Below are 15,376 nucleotides of genomic sequence, written 5' to 3' on the forward strand. Positions count from 1 at the left end.
CATCCAACATTCCATTTCATGAAGCTGTAAAGACCAGACATGGTGGCTTCCAACAAGATCAAAGCTGCCTCAAGAGAAGCTCCCTTGGTATCGGCTATTAGTGAAGACAGTATCTCTACCAGGAGAGCTTGGGGATTATGGGTCTGTCTCATGGAGATGGACAAAGTCAAGTATCCATTCAAAATCTTCTCAAACAAAGTGAATGGATCATTTCGGTTAAATTCCATGACAGGAAAAAGCACTGAGTTCGCTGAAAGCTTATTCGAGAAACAGAGGATGTTAATCTTGGAAAATAAGCTGCCAACAATCGAAGCCACAAGAATAAATACGTGCAATATGTTGCATGTTGGGCAATGGCATAACATCTGTGCCCTTGCTGTGAAAACAAGAAAAGTCCCTATTCGGGACAAAAATTCGGGTCACAAAAAATAAAACCGAACCGCACCAAGACAAGGAAAAGAGAAAAAAATTTACCAAGAGAAGTAAAAGTTAAACAATGTAAAAAATCGAAAGGATAAGACTGTCAGTAGAAAAAAACAAAAGCCAACAGTCAGCAAAACAGGAAAGACAGTTGGAAGTCACATGGCCAACAAACCATAATGACCGATAGTTGGAAAGAACGAGGCAATGACGAATGCAGTGACGTCATTCAAAAAAGACAAGATGATGAAGGAAGCAATGACGTCATCATAAAATCAAGTGGAGTCCGAGTTTGAAGTCCGCGGATGCCTATAAATAGAGATGCTGTGAAGCAGAGGAGGATCATTAGAAAAACTTGTCCTACTCTTCAAAGCATTATAATTCTAAGTGTTTTCAATCTTTCTAGTATTTTAATCTTTAAGTTTATGGGGGTTTCCCCAACGAGTCTAGTCCTCTATCCTATGAGAGGCTAAACAGTTGTCTCCTCTAATGGAGAAATAGTATCTATGTAATATTTCCTATATTTCTTCAATAAAAATTACGCTTCTATTCAGCTTGTTTATCCAAAATTTTATTAAGTCCCTGTATTGGAGTCCCTTTTACGCCCTAAGGTAGCAAATGAAATAAGGTTGTGCTGTTTTGTTATTGAAGGAGCCAAGTTCCTGCTAACCATCTGCTGCGGTAGTGTGGTTGGAAGAAATCCGTAAAATCGAGGACTCCAGATACTCAGAAACAGAGCGGTCAAAGCAAGGTATGAATTTATGGGGTCTTAATTTATTTCGCAAGCATGTCGGGCCTTTTTAAGAGCATGAAAATGGATTATTAAGCTATTTACTTTGGAAGGGTAAAATAGTCATAAAATAGGCTAAAGGACCAGATTTACGCCAAATTGAAAGATAAAGTACTAAATCGAATATTGATAAAGTTAGAGGACCAAAATTAATACGAGACAAAGATAAAGGACTAAAGTTTTCTTTATCCCTTAAAAGTGACCTAAATGCAAACTTAAGGAACCAATTATACTATTTCAAATTATAACTATTAAACAATTTGTTCAGAGACCTAAACACCCCAACCTTTTTCATTTTTTATAATTTATTTTTAACTTTGTTTCCAAACACTTCCAAATTGTATTACTATTCAACTTACAACTTTCTCTACAATTTATCTCCAACGCAAACATAGAAATATTGCAAACAAACTTTTTTTTTTTTAAATTGTTGTTTTATTTTATGATTAAAACCTTCAATTACTCTTTCATTTCGAGATTTCAATTAAGTTGATCAATATATCCTTATTACTTTTCACTCCTACTATATATAGTGTAAATAGGACATTGGTCCCTCAAAAATCAAAGTATAACAAATTTCATCCCAAATTTTTTTCAACATAAAATAATTAAATGATATGCTATTTCTAGTCTAGATAAATTTTAATAAATATGTAAAATGTTAGTATAAAATTAATAATAAATTAATATGTTTCAGCAGAAAAGGGGTGGGCTAATGCTAGGAAGTGAGCATACTTATTGAGGCGATCCAGTACAACAAGTATGCAGTCCTTCCCTTTGGATTTTAGCAATCCTTCTATGAAATCCATGGAGATGGAAGCCCACGCTTGAGAGGGAATTGCTAGGGGCTATAGTACACCCAGATAAGGCATATGCTCAGCCCTGGAACGTTGGCATACATCACAACTTTGGACCCAACAAACTACGTCTTTTTTCATTAGAGGCTAGTAGAACATGCTTTTAAGACATTGATAAGTAACGTTGATGCCTGCATGCCCACCAGCAGCAGAATCATGCAACAAACTTATAAGCTTATCCCTTAATCCTGTCTCCTTCACTATGTATATTCTGCGATTTCAGCGAAGAATTCCCCCTTGCAGTTCATAGGCGGGAAATGATGTTTCTTGAACATCTTCGGCTTGTAAGATGGGAAGTAATTCATCATCATTAACGTAGCTCCGCTGTATCTATGTTATCTAGTTTGGGATAACCACAGTAACTGTGGAACATTCCCCTTGTTCTCTGCGAGAAATGACGTTGGCAGCCCTGTTTCTTGCCCCTTTTATATTGTACTTCATAGTCTAAGCCCAACAGCTTAGTAATCAACTTTTGTTGAAGAGCAATGTCCACTTTCTATTCCAATATGTGTTTGAGGCGTTGGTGGTCAGTTTTTATGATAAAATGGTGAACGACAAGATAATATTTCCACATGAACAGCCTGCAGAATCTCCAAGAACTCCTTTTCATAGACTGATAACCCTCGATTGCTTGGACTTAACGCCTTGCTAATGTAGGAAATAGGCCTTCGGTTTTGCATAAGGACAACGCCTATTCCTTTGTCGCAGGCATCAGTTTCAACAACGAACGTTTGCGTTAAATCTGGTAGTGCGAGAACAGCGGCAGTGACCTTGGCGTGCTTCAATCTTTCGAACGCAACAGTAGCTTTATCAGTCCATTTGAACCCATCCTTTCTTAACAACTGTGTAAGAGGCTTGCTAATTACCCCGTATTGCTTAATAAATTTTCTATAGTAACCTGTTAATCCCAAGAGGCCTCGCAACTCCTTTACATTTTTAGGTTGAGGCCAAGATCTCATACAATCAATCTTGCTAGGATCAATAGAGACACCATACTTTGTTATAATATGCCCCAAGTACTCAATGGTTTCTTGCCCAAAATCACACTTACTCCACTTAGCATAAAACTGATGAGCCTTGAGAAGCTCGAGAGTGATGCGCAGGTGTTTCAAATGGTCATCCCATGTTCCATTATAGACGAAAATGTCATTGAAAAATACCAAGATAAATTTTCAAAAATAAGGGGCAAAAACCACGTTCATCATTGATTGGAAGGTTGAAAGAGCATCAAAAGCCCAAAGGGCATTACTAAAAATTTGTAGAATCCTTGATGTGTAACAAAACTCGTTTTGGGGATATCATGTGCAGCCATTCGTATTTGGAAATACCCCGAACACAGGTCAATCTTTGAGAAGTAACAACCTCCTTGTAACTTATCCAATAGTTCGTTAATGACTGGTATGGGGAAAGTGTGTTTAATGATGAGGTGGTTCAGATATCTATAGTCTACACACATGTGCCACGTTCCATCCTTTTCTTGACTAACAAAACAGGGGACCCAAGTGAACTTTGGCTTGGTCGAATGATACCATCCTTCAGCATACCCTTCACAATCGCCTCAATTTCACCCTCTTGAGCATATGAATATCTGTACGGTTGCATTTTATTGGGGACAACATCTAACTTAAGTAGGATTTTGTGTTCAACTTTTTTGTTAGGCGGTAAGCCTTGAGGCTCTTGAAAGAGATCGGTGAAAGCAGCTAATAGATTGGACAGGTTTATCTTGATGTGAATTGGGCTTGTTGTGTAATAGAGGGTGGATAGAGATAGTGTACAGTTGACCCACGAACCCATAGGATCCTTCATTCACCATCCTGGAAATATTTTTTGCAGACAACATGTGCAACTCAGCCTTTTGCATCAGGGCTTGGAACCCCCTTTTCTTACCGTTTTGAGAGACTATTACAATCATAGCATTGTAGTCATATTCCAGGGGCTGTATAGTCTCAACCAGTTTCCTCCCAATACTATGTGACACCCTCCTATCATTAGAGTGCGCATAGGATAGGTCAACGCTTGACTTTGTACTTCCTACGAGAATGTGGGACAATACCATTGATTAATCATTTCGCGACCATCAGCTACACTTACCACTAGAGGATCAGTTTGTTTGAAGGCGCATCGTAGTTTGCTAGCAGCGTCTATATCCAAGAGACAACGGGTACTTCCCCCATCAATTAGAATCTGAATTTCGTGTCCATAGGCCCTTCCCTCACCCTAAATGTGTAGAAATCTGTATTGCCACTTAAGGCGTTGACAGAGACAATCATGTCATCCTTGGGCGGGAGTCAGTGGGATCTCCTTCATCTTCTTGCTCAAAAGCCACTCTTCCTCAGTGAGGATACAAGACATAAACTGCTGCTTACATTTGTGTCCAGGGCAAAAGGTTTTGTCACAGTTATAGCACAAGTTTTTACTCCTAGGAGCTTGCATTTCAGCTTCAGATAAGATTCAGTAAATGGGGGCTTGAGCGGTCATCTATCTGGGTATAGGTTTTTGAGGTGGGTGATGGAGTTTAGGTGGTATTGGGTTATATGTAGGTTTAGGTGTAGAGAATTGCTTAGAGTTAGGCTACAGTTTGGCATTTGGGTTTGCGAGTTGCAAATAGCTCTGACGGTATTCTCTTGGTTTTAAGCTAGAGCCACAACTTGATGTAGTCGAGTTGGGTGTAAAGAGTTAACTGAACCCTTGATGTCTCGTCTCGTCCATTGATGAAACAAGTGACGTAGTAGGACTTAGGGAAAGTTGCTATGGAAAATCATAACATGGGACTTGAGCTCCTCAAAGTTTTTTAAGTACCGTTCAACTGATTTAATGCCCTGCTGCAATGTATTGAATTCACCCAAGACACTCCTGGGTCTATTCGTTCAAATCGTTCATAAACCGCTTTCATAAATGCTTGCCAAGTGGGCAACTTTTTGTCCACCAGCCTTTGGAACCATAACTCAGCGCATCTATAGAGGTGAATGGAAGCTGAGGACACTCGTTGATCTTCTGGGATGGTATAAATTGTCTGGAAATACCAGTCACACATCTGGATCCAACCCCATGGCTCATCCTCGTTAAATTTGGGGAACTTAATGTTGGAAATGGAAGGGAAACAACCCTGGGAGCCAGAGAACTCAGAATCAGGTCGTGAGCTAGGTGTTCGCTCCTTAGGGGGGTGTTGGAGCCTCTCAGAGCACTGATTTACCTCGACTGAGATGCTGCATTTGGTCCAAAAAGCCTTGCAATTGAAGTTGGATGGTCTTCTGACCGTCTACGAGCTCTGAATAGGAATTTTGTAAACCAGCGTGAATGCCCATCATGTTTTTGAATTGTGCCTGCACTTGTTGTTCATGGACTTGTCATTTCAATTTTTCCTCCATCAGCCACAACTCCTGTTTTTTTTGCATATCCATGAGTTCCTTCATTCTTGTGCCATCTGCCATAGAAAAAAAAAACTTGTACATAGCGAGGCCGAGGAAAGCCTTGCTCTGAATACCAAATGTAATGATTTGTCGTGGAATTAAGAAGGGGGGGGGGAGAAACAGAGATGACGGCTTGTGTATAAGCTCAAAAGAGACTGATTTCATAAAAAAGTAACCCAAACTCTGGTTACAAATGCTATTTACAGGGTGATAGATACATTGCTGTTGTAACAAAGCAACTAATCAATAAAAATAGAAAGAAGTTAGGAATTGGAGGTGGTGGAGCTGTGAGGTGCGTCTGTAGGATGAAGTGCGTATTCTGTTGAAGAACTCAAAACATTTGATTGGGACAGTTTGATGAGCTTCAGTTGGGACCGTAGGATGATCTGCCCCTTTCTTTCTAAAATGACTTCGTCGCACTTAAGTTGATTCCCCTTTTTTAGCTTGATACGGCGTCATTCCCTTCCTCTGCTAAGCCCTCGATCTGACGGCTGAATTTGTTAATTGATGGACAGTGAGGATTATATCTTCTTCTTCCTGTCAAGGCTATGACATCTTCACATCGCCTCCCCCTCCTCCCCCCTTCTCTCTCTTTATATATATATTAGATATATATCTTTTAATAGTGTATATATATATACACATTACATATATATAATTTTAGCTATATATGTATATACTATATATACAAATTTGAATTTAAAGCATTGATTCAAAATAAATACAGTCCGAGCCACTCATTTTGATCAAACAAAATATAAATCATAGATTCGTTAAGTGAAATCTAAACAATTCAATTTTAGTTTGACAAATTTTGGGCCTTTGATTTGTATACCTAAATATAAATCGTTGATTTATATAAAATAATATCTAGCGGTGGATAAACAAAGACATTTTTGTCATTATACATGTAAAAAACAAAAAATTCACACATTATTGGCGCGTGTACCACAACTCCAGTCCAACGGGGTATTGCCTATTCATTTTTCCAAAGAGGGTTCTTTTGTTAATTTATTTATTACAAGGGGGTCTTTTTGATCTTTTTTGACAACACATTGGAATGAATTATTTTTCACACTATTATATCTTATAACTCGTTTAATATATAAGTGAGTGACGCATTCTATGTACATGCATAATTATTATAAAATATTTAAAATATAGTATTTTTTAAAATTATATTATTTATTTTTTATAGAGTTAAAAATTATCTAAAATAGATAATATAATATATATTTAAACTATAAATGAATGAGAAAAAAAACCTACCAAAAGGTAGTTATGACAAGTCATGATGAGCGGGAAAGTTAAAAACATTTATTCAGTATAAAAAAAATTAAAAAAATAACACATCAATAAATTGAAAATATCAATAGGATGCTCTTCAATTATATATAGTATAAATACTCACTACGTCTCATTTTTCTTGATATAGAATAAATAACATAATTTTTATATACTAAACAAAATAGAAAATACAATATAATTTGAAATAGAAAATTCAAATTCTACGAACCTGCATCATATACCACGGGGTTAGAGGAAACTTCCCAAGTTATTGTGGGACATAGCAAGATATATCAACAGTTGAATTTCTTCCTGACGATGAAATCTCTGATGGAAAGAGGCATGTGGTGCAAGATTGCCATTGCTCCGGACAGATGGCCTAAGGAGAGCCAAGCAGGTGGATTCTGCTTCAGCACTGCGTCGACCGTTTTCTTTGCAAACTCTTCTGCAAGCATTGATTTAATGTTCTAGGAAAGCATTGCTCTTGCTCGAATTGCTTCTTCAAACTTCTTGTACAACTTTGATTCTGGCAGCCTATTGTATGTTGCTAAGGAAGAATCCTATGTTGGACTTTACAGCACCAGGTACAACATTGATCACATCGATCCCAAAGGGTCATAGTTCCAGTCTGCACAAATATTTACTGATTCTCAGTTGTCTCAATGTCCACTTGGACAATATGTTTTGCTAACTTTTACGATCATATTTTCGACATAATTCGTGTAATTCTTACTATATGTCCATCAAATAGGATTTAAATGTGCAGCACAAATGATTTTTTATCTTCCTGAACTTATAATTAAGTAACAAAGAATGAGAGTGTTTGTGCTAGATCTACAGAGAAAGCAAAACACAGTAATAGTTTAGTATTTAGGCTCTTATAATTAGCAAGTATGGGAAACATAGGTAGTGTTTTCATATGAAAACAATTGCAAATTGCGATAGTGAACACCAGAACAAGACAGAAGGGGTTAAAATGCTTCTTTTTCAAAATATTGAAACAAAAAGATCAGGTAAATAGCAATTTACTCCCTTATGATAGTGAAAATGAACACATTACCCCTCCTGCGAAAAAAATATAGTAATTTATCCCCTATACTTTTTAAAATGAAGTAATTTACCTCTTTATACAGGGAGGTAAATTGGTTCATTTTAAAAATCTTAGGGGGGTAAATTGTTGTATTTTTAAAAATACAAGGAGGTAATTCGCTATTTATTTTTCCATAAGCGGTAATTTGTTCATTTGCGATATCATAAGGGGATTGATTGCATTTTTCCCCAAAAAGATCGATCTGACTAGCATGTACACCAACTATGTTGGGAAGTGGATGAGCGGTGGCTGGTTTGGAGGTGGGTGAGTAGGGGGTTGGTTTTTTTATTTTTAATTTTAAATAAAAATGTAGATATTATTAAAAATATTATATATTATATATAAAATAGTATATTTATTCTTTTAATAAGTTTTTTATATTTTATATATTAGATATTTAATATATTATATAAATAACTTTTTGGAGAAAAAACTATGCACACTCACAATAGGAGCGAGTGTACTACACATGCCTTTATAAAAGGATAAATTGCTTTAAGTTTAAAAACACAGAAAGATAATTTGATAATCTTTTTTTTCACAGGAAAGATATTTTGCACATTACCCATATCACAGGGGATCGAGGGTATCTTTATACTTTCGCAGTTTTGCATCAAATATTATAAGGTTTTACGAACTTTAAATGGGGTACTTGTGATTTTCAATGGAATTGAGATGCACACTAATTGAGCCAAACCTCATGAGATGTAAATATGATTTACCCTATAAGGCTACTCAAGTGATCAAGCTACAGTCTTGTCGTTGCTTACACAGGAGGAAGGTGTTTCGTATCTTGAACAGAAATGGAAGCTTGGACAAAACATTATGGACGAATTTGGAGATAGGAAACATTCAGACACACCTGAGAGTATCAGTAACTGCATGTAGAGCAGCTTTGGATGCAGTATAAGCACCTGCCCATGGCAAAGGAGCCAAAGTCGTGACGCTTCCAACATTACCGATTTTGCCCTTCTTCCTGGATGCCATTAAGGTACTACAGCTTGAATCAATCTTAATGCACCATAAAACTAAGAGGAATACAAACATTATCATCAGGCAAAACAGACAACTACACATGCTAGAATCCATCGAAATGCACCACAAGACAGAGGGCTACAAGCGAAGGAACTTATTACAATGAAATAGTGCTAAAGCTTAAATATATCCTACATCCTTAACAACAATATTGATCAAGCAAACTTACCAACCAATTTTTAATTGGATTATTCTCTTTTTGATGTAGTTAAGTTGGTAAAAGTACATTGTTGGGCATGTAATTTTGGAGGATCCACCTTTAAATATCCAGATGACAAATAGTATACTAGATTATATTTTCAATTTTTTGTGTAATTTTAGTCCATGGCCCATTGAGAAGTTGGGGATTTTGCCATTTTGGAGGGAAAATTCGCTTTGTTTTTTGCACGTGAGTATTCAATTTCATGTTCAATAAATTAAAAGACAATAGTAATTTTAGTGATATGAGGAATTTAATGAACAACAATTTCAATATTTACATATAAAAAACAAGCAAATTTCCCTCCAAAACAAAAAATCCCCAAGTTCTTTCGCTCAATCTACCAAAATATATTATCAAAATCCAAGAATTTGGACCCGTGCTAAAATCACATGCATCAATTGGCGCCATCTGTGGGAAATTGAGTTGAATATTATCATGGAAACCCCCAGCAACCCTGCTAACTACCAAAAGTGCATGGAGACAACCAACAAGAATCATCCTTTGTAGGTCATTGCAGGAGCCTCCCTGAACTTGATTGGAGGTGGATGCGCCCCAGGTTTGCCTGCATCAATACCACCCCCAAAGTGGTGGACCCTTTGGTCGATCCTCCAAGACAAAGCACTTCCTCATACAACACTTTAGGAGAGCTTTTTCCCAGCTTTGCTGGGTGTAATTTAACAGGTGGTCGCAATAGTAATTCAGGAGCAGATGGCAGTGCTAGTTCCTGCCCGCTCAGCCTCTGCTGTGGAAGCAAGCATCCCCGAAAAAGGAGTAGAAGGAAACCTATAGGAAGGAGACATTCTTGCATCAAGGACTCGTCGATTGAGAGACAAAGGCTCCCTCCAGCGGCTCCTTAAGAGCTCCTAGACAATGGCTGGCACAACTGGAATGTCTCCATTAGGATCTCCAAGATTTATAGCATCAGATAATAGGGACCCTCAAAGACGAGCAATAGGATATCCTCTTCATGGAAGCGGTGATGGCAGACGAACTCCCAACGAGTTATTGTACCCCCGGTATTGCTAAGTATGATGGGACGACTAACCCTCAAGAGAATCTCTCACATTTTGAGAATGTGGCTATTTCGCATAGGTACACGAATAGAATCAAGTGTCGCATTTTTATCACCACCTTCGCCAATGCTGCACAACAATGGTTCAACCAATTGCCTGCTGGAGCGATAGGAAGTTTTCAAAAATTTCGGTATCTCTTCCTGTACCAATTCGCTAGCAGTTGAAAACTTCGAAAGACAGAGCTCAGTCTTTTTGCCATATGCTAAAAGGATAATGAATCATTGAAGGAGTATCTTCAAAGACTCAACACTATGGCCTTGGAGGTACCCTTAGCAACTCAAGAGGTGAGTGCTAGTGCTTTCTCACAAGGAGTCCTGGATGGATACTTATTCAAGTCCCAAGCTAAAAATCATGTGTTCAAGTTCGACGCACTCCTAGCCAGTGCAGGCAAGCATATCAACATGGATGACGCCCAAGCTGCTAAGAAGGAGAGTCCTGGGAAGAAGAAGAAAGAAGTGCGGGAGGTGGCCCCTTTCAAGAAGCCTCGGACTAATTTTCGAGACAAGAAGGCACGCTTCCAAAGGGTTAATGTAGTCTACACCCCCTTGACAGTACTAAATCTAAGCCTTTATGCCAGTTGAAAGAAAAGGCTTGCTAGCTCGCCCTCTATTATGGAGAGAGTAGCCTCAACATCCTAACTTCGAAAAAGTTTTCCGTTTTATAATGATTATGGCCACAATATAGAAGTGTGTTGACATTTGAAGAATGAGATTGAGAGGCTCATCCAAAACGAATATCTATAGGAGTACGTCGCTGGGAAAAAGCCCGAGGGACAGGACCATACCGTAAACAAGAAACAGACAAAGGAAAGGAAGTAAAGGTTTCCTGTCCTGACTCTTACCAGATGAAGAACACGAAATACCTTTGGAGGAAAGGCTGAAACTAATGATCCTCCTTGTAAAGTGGAGGTGACTCCATCATGCTAGAAAGGCCCAGGTTAGAGAAGCACACAACATAACTATAAAGGAGATGTGGTATGTTGGGGAGATGGAGGACGATCCCCTCATCCAGTTCCAAGGGCAGAAAGATTAGGTCCTGAGAGTTCTCATAATGATGCTCTAGTCATCACGGTGCTGCTAGCCAACTACGAAGTACGATGTATCTTCATAGATTCGGGAAGTTCTGCAAACATATTGTTCAAGGAAGCTTACTATTAGATGTAGTTAGGGGACAACCCCTAGAAAAAGTTAAACTTGAAAGAATCGATATGGCCCGGGAATATGATGGAACCGTGAAATAAAGAATTTAAAACCGGTTCAAAAGGGTGTTCCCTTTGAAATTCCCAAGCATTTGGTGTTTGTCAAAAGCATAATAGCAAATATATAAACATGCTAGACAAGTGGTTAGACGATGAAATTAAAGCATAGAAGCAAAATATGAAACTTTACCTTTTTATTTCTATAAACAAGCAGCAACGTGCGTTGTTCCCTTTATGTTCTCCCATTCTGTTCACTTGATAATTCAAACTAGAATTCTTTTAAGTTGTCAACACGATAAAATGGAATAAATATAGTTATTTTTTTTATTGATAGATAGAACAATGAACAAGAAGAAAAACAACTCCAAACAAACACTAGTTTTTAGTGCTTTTGGATTGTTTTATGTTCTAACTTGAATCCAATTCAATATAGAAGAAAATGAGAATCTTTTACAGAGAAAAATTGAACGAAATTTGTGGCTTAGTGATAGGTTATGTTGGATATGTGTGTAGTTTTGTATATCACATACAATTAAATTCAAAATTCAATAACTACCAAGTTTGCTTCCAATGCAACATATACAACCATATGCATATAACCTTCAACCATGATGATATAACAACTCCATCATGTTATCATCATGGTGATGAGTTTCAACTCCTTATTAACATGATCCAACCTCCCTCAAATGGGCTTGGATTTCAAATATGCCCCGGGCTTGATTTAATCAAATTAAATCAAGCCCAATCAAAGTCCAATAGAAATAATTAATTAAATTATTTTTAATCCAATTAAGTCCAAAGATTTATTTAATCCAAATAAATAAATCTAAATCCAAGCACTAACTAATTGATCCAATCAATTAATTAAGTCAAACCTAATAAATTAATCCAATTAATTTAAAGGTGTTAAGCCCAAAAAATTTATTAATTCTTGAGCCATCCATCAAATGGATTATTAAGTAAATGACTTAATTTAATTAAATTAATTTGTTTCTTCTTGAATTAATTCTATATTAATTCCACCAATTCTATAGTGATTTGTGTGTGACTCTTTAGATTCATCCTCCCAGTTGGACTTGGGCTTATACCCAATACAATGTTTACTTAAATTTAATTTAATTAATTTATTTCTAAATAACCATTACTCGGGAATTTCTGTCATTATGGTTGGTCGTCTAACAGTGGTCCATGGCACTAGAGACTAGGTAAATACTGGCGTGAACATTTAATCTCTCGACAGGTATGGTCCTTCCATCATCCATATCTCAGTCTAAGTCTAGAGCATGAAATTAGTTATCGGTTCCCATCCTGGACTAGACACTATGCTCGATAACTCGAGATGCGTTTCCTCTATTGTTGACGTAGGAAATCATTCCCTACTCAACCAATCACTAAGGCCACAGAATTTAAGAGCTCTAACCATTTTAGAGCGTATAGGAGACTCGATTCTCATATACTGACAGGTGACGGATTATATCTTGGAACCCACAGTCCTTACTACATACTCTGGTTGCACTAAGCAAGACTTGTGATGACCACATCCAACTTATGTTAATCTTTCATGAGATCCAAGATACAACCATCATATGCATGCAACTGCCATGGTTCCTCAAGTTCGAGGACTAATCCCACTCTACGGAGCTAGGAAGATATTGTCACGAGTTAGTTCAGTCGACTAACAACCTTGTCAACCACCCACTAAAACTGCATAGACTTCCAACGTCTATCATCGTGACACACAACACTCATCCAATAAGTGCAATTCTAGTGCAAGTCTCAATAGGACTCTCGATACCCAGTCTTGAGGTTCTCAACTTGGAACGTTTCAAACTTAACCATCAGAAATTTATTTCATTCCCACCAATCTAATGCGCAACCCAACTACATAGGTTGTACAATTTGGTTTGTGGACTTTGTTTTGATGTTAAGCATATAAACATAATTTCAACAAACTTCCCTGTATGGATTTGAGGAAAGGTAGTTCATCCTAGGGGCATGGTTTCACTCCCTTGACCTTGGGTACTGAAGCCACTCAGAAGACTTGCCTGTTGAAATTCTAAGTCATAGATACCCCATCAGCCTACAACGTCATTTTGGGGAAACCCCACCCTCAACACTTTGCAAGCCGTTAATCACGTGCAAATCAAGTTCCCCACACCTGAAGGTGTAGGAGAATAACAAGGAGACCCCCTCGAATCTTGCAAGTGTTATGTGGAGGTTGTGCTCAAAGGACAAAAAAAAATAGAGACGAAGGGTCAAACGAGGCGCCCCGGGCAAGCAAGAGAAAGGGTCGGCAGAAGATAAAGAAAAGGAGGTGTCCTTCAAGGTTCAGTCGACTGAAGAGCTAATGAATGTTGAACTTGTACCTGAAAATCAAGAAAAATTTATACGCAATTCAAGCATCTTTGCATGGACCCCCAAGACTTAGAAGGGATCGACCCTAATGTCTTAACTCACCCTCTCAATATAGGTCCCAACATCAAGCCGATGAAACAGTAGAAGATACACTTTGGGCAAGAAATGGATAAAAATATCTAAACTGAAGTCGACAAATATTTGGCGGCTTGTCACATCAATGAAATACAATTCCCTGAGTGGTTATCTAACATTGTGTTAGTACCCAAGCCTAGAGAAAAATAGAGAATGTGCATTGACTTTAGGAATCTCAACAAGGAGTGGCCTAAGGATTTTTATCCTCTACCTCGAATTGATCAACTTGTAAACTCTACATCTAGATGTGGATTGTTAAGCATGATGGACGCAGCTCACGAGTATCATCAAATAATGCTGCCTCCAGAAGATCACAAAAGAGTTAATTTCATCACGTCTGTTGGAACATTCTGTAACGTGGCCATGCCATTTGGCTTGAAGAATACAGGAGTTACCTACCAACGTTTGTAGATAAAATATTTTGTTCACAAATTGAAAAAACATCTAGCTATACGCAGATCCTGCTTTTTTTTGGGGCTTTCAAGGTGTAATATATTTCATTCTCAATTTTGAAAGCCAAATTAAGTGCATATTAAAATAGAGAAATGTTAAATCTACTTATTTGATTTTTATTCGACTTAGCCTATACAAATGCATTTATAACTATTTTGAATAGTCCTATATTTCATCTATCTAAACAACCACTATCTTTACCAATGTGTTGTGCGTTGTTCTATAAGATCATTAATTGTGTTCGAAGAAACATTTACTACATCTGGTGTTTCATCGTTTCTTTATCAAATTTTTTACATACTCAACAAGTAAAGCCCGTGCGGCGTGCGGATCTCTATAGAGACCTTTCTGCTTTATTTTTCGCTTTTGTTTTGTGGCTTTTAATGTTTACGCATATGCAAGTGTTAATTTTGAAAGAAAATTTAAGTACTTATTACAAAAGATGTTTATGAAATCTACATCTTTGGTTCTTTTTCTACTTAAGCCTATCAAATTACATTTGAAAATTTTCTAACAATTCTAAATTTTATCAACTTGAAGATCCACTAACTTGACCCTTCTTTTGTTGTGGTTATGTAACAGCCTTGAATGTATTTTAAAAACGTTTTACTACATCTAGTCTATCATTGTTGATTTATTATGAAATCTTTGACATACTCAATAAGAGTAAGTGGAAAAGTACATGTGGAGTGCGTATCACTAGAATTCCACTGTGCAGATTTTTTTCTTCTTTCTTTCGTGGCTTTCAAAGTTTTCAAATATCCAATGGAAATTTTGGAAGCTAAATTAATTAATTATTAATAAATATAAATATTAAATCTAATGATTTTGTACTTGTTCCACTTAGGCCTGTCGAATTGCAGTTAAAAATATTTCGATGAGTCCTAAATTTCATCAACTTGAACAACCACTATCTTGACCCACCTCTTGCTGTGCTATATGACCATTAATAATATTCAAAGAAATGTTTACTACTTGTGGTCTTTCATTGTTGCTTTATAAGATTTTTCTTCTTAATAAGATATGTAGAAGTAACACGTGGCATGTGGATCTCTATAGAGACCTCTA

General features: G+C 37.2%; 1 pseudogene; it reads right to left on the reverse strand.

Annotated features, from left to right (window-relative positions):
- Positions 1-7,057: 7,057 nt before the first annotated feature.
- On the reverse strand, positions 7,058-9,899 carry LOC110012090 (short-chain dehydrogenase ptmH-like; annotated as a pseudogene).
- Between the last annotated feature and the right edge of the window lie 5,477 nt (positions 9,900-15,376).

The sequence above is a fragment of the Sesamum indicum genome, linkage group LG6 (genome assembly GCF_026168435.1).
Source record: "Sesamum indicum cultivar Baizhima isolate 11 linkage group LG6, ASM2616843v1, whole genome shotgun sequence".
Lineage (NCBI taxonomy): Eukaryota > Viridiplantae > Streptophyta > Magnoliopsida > Lamiales > Pedaliaceae > Sesamum > Sesamum indicum.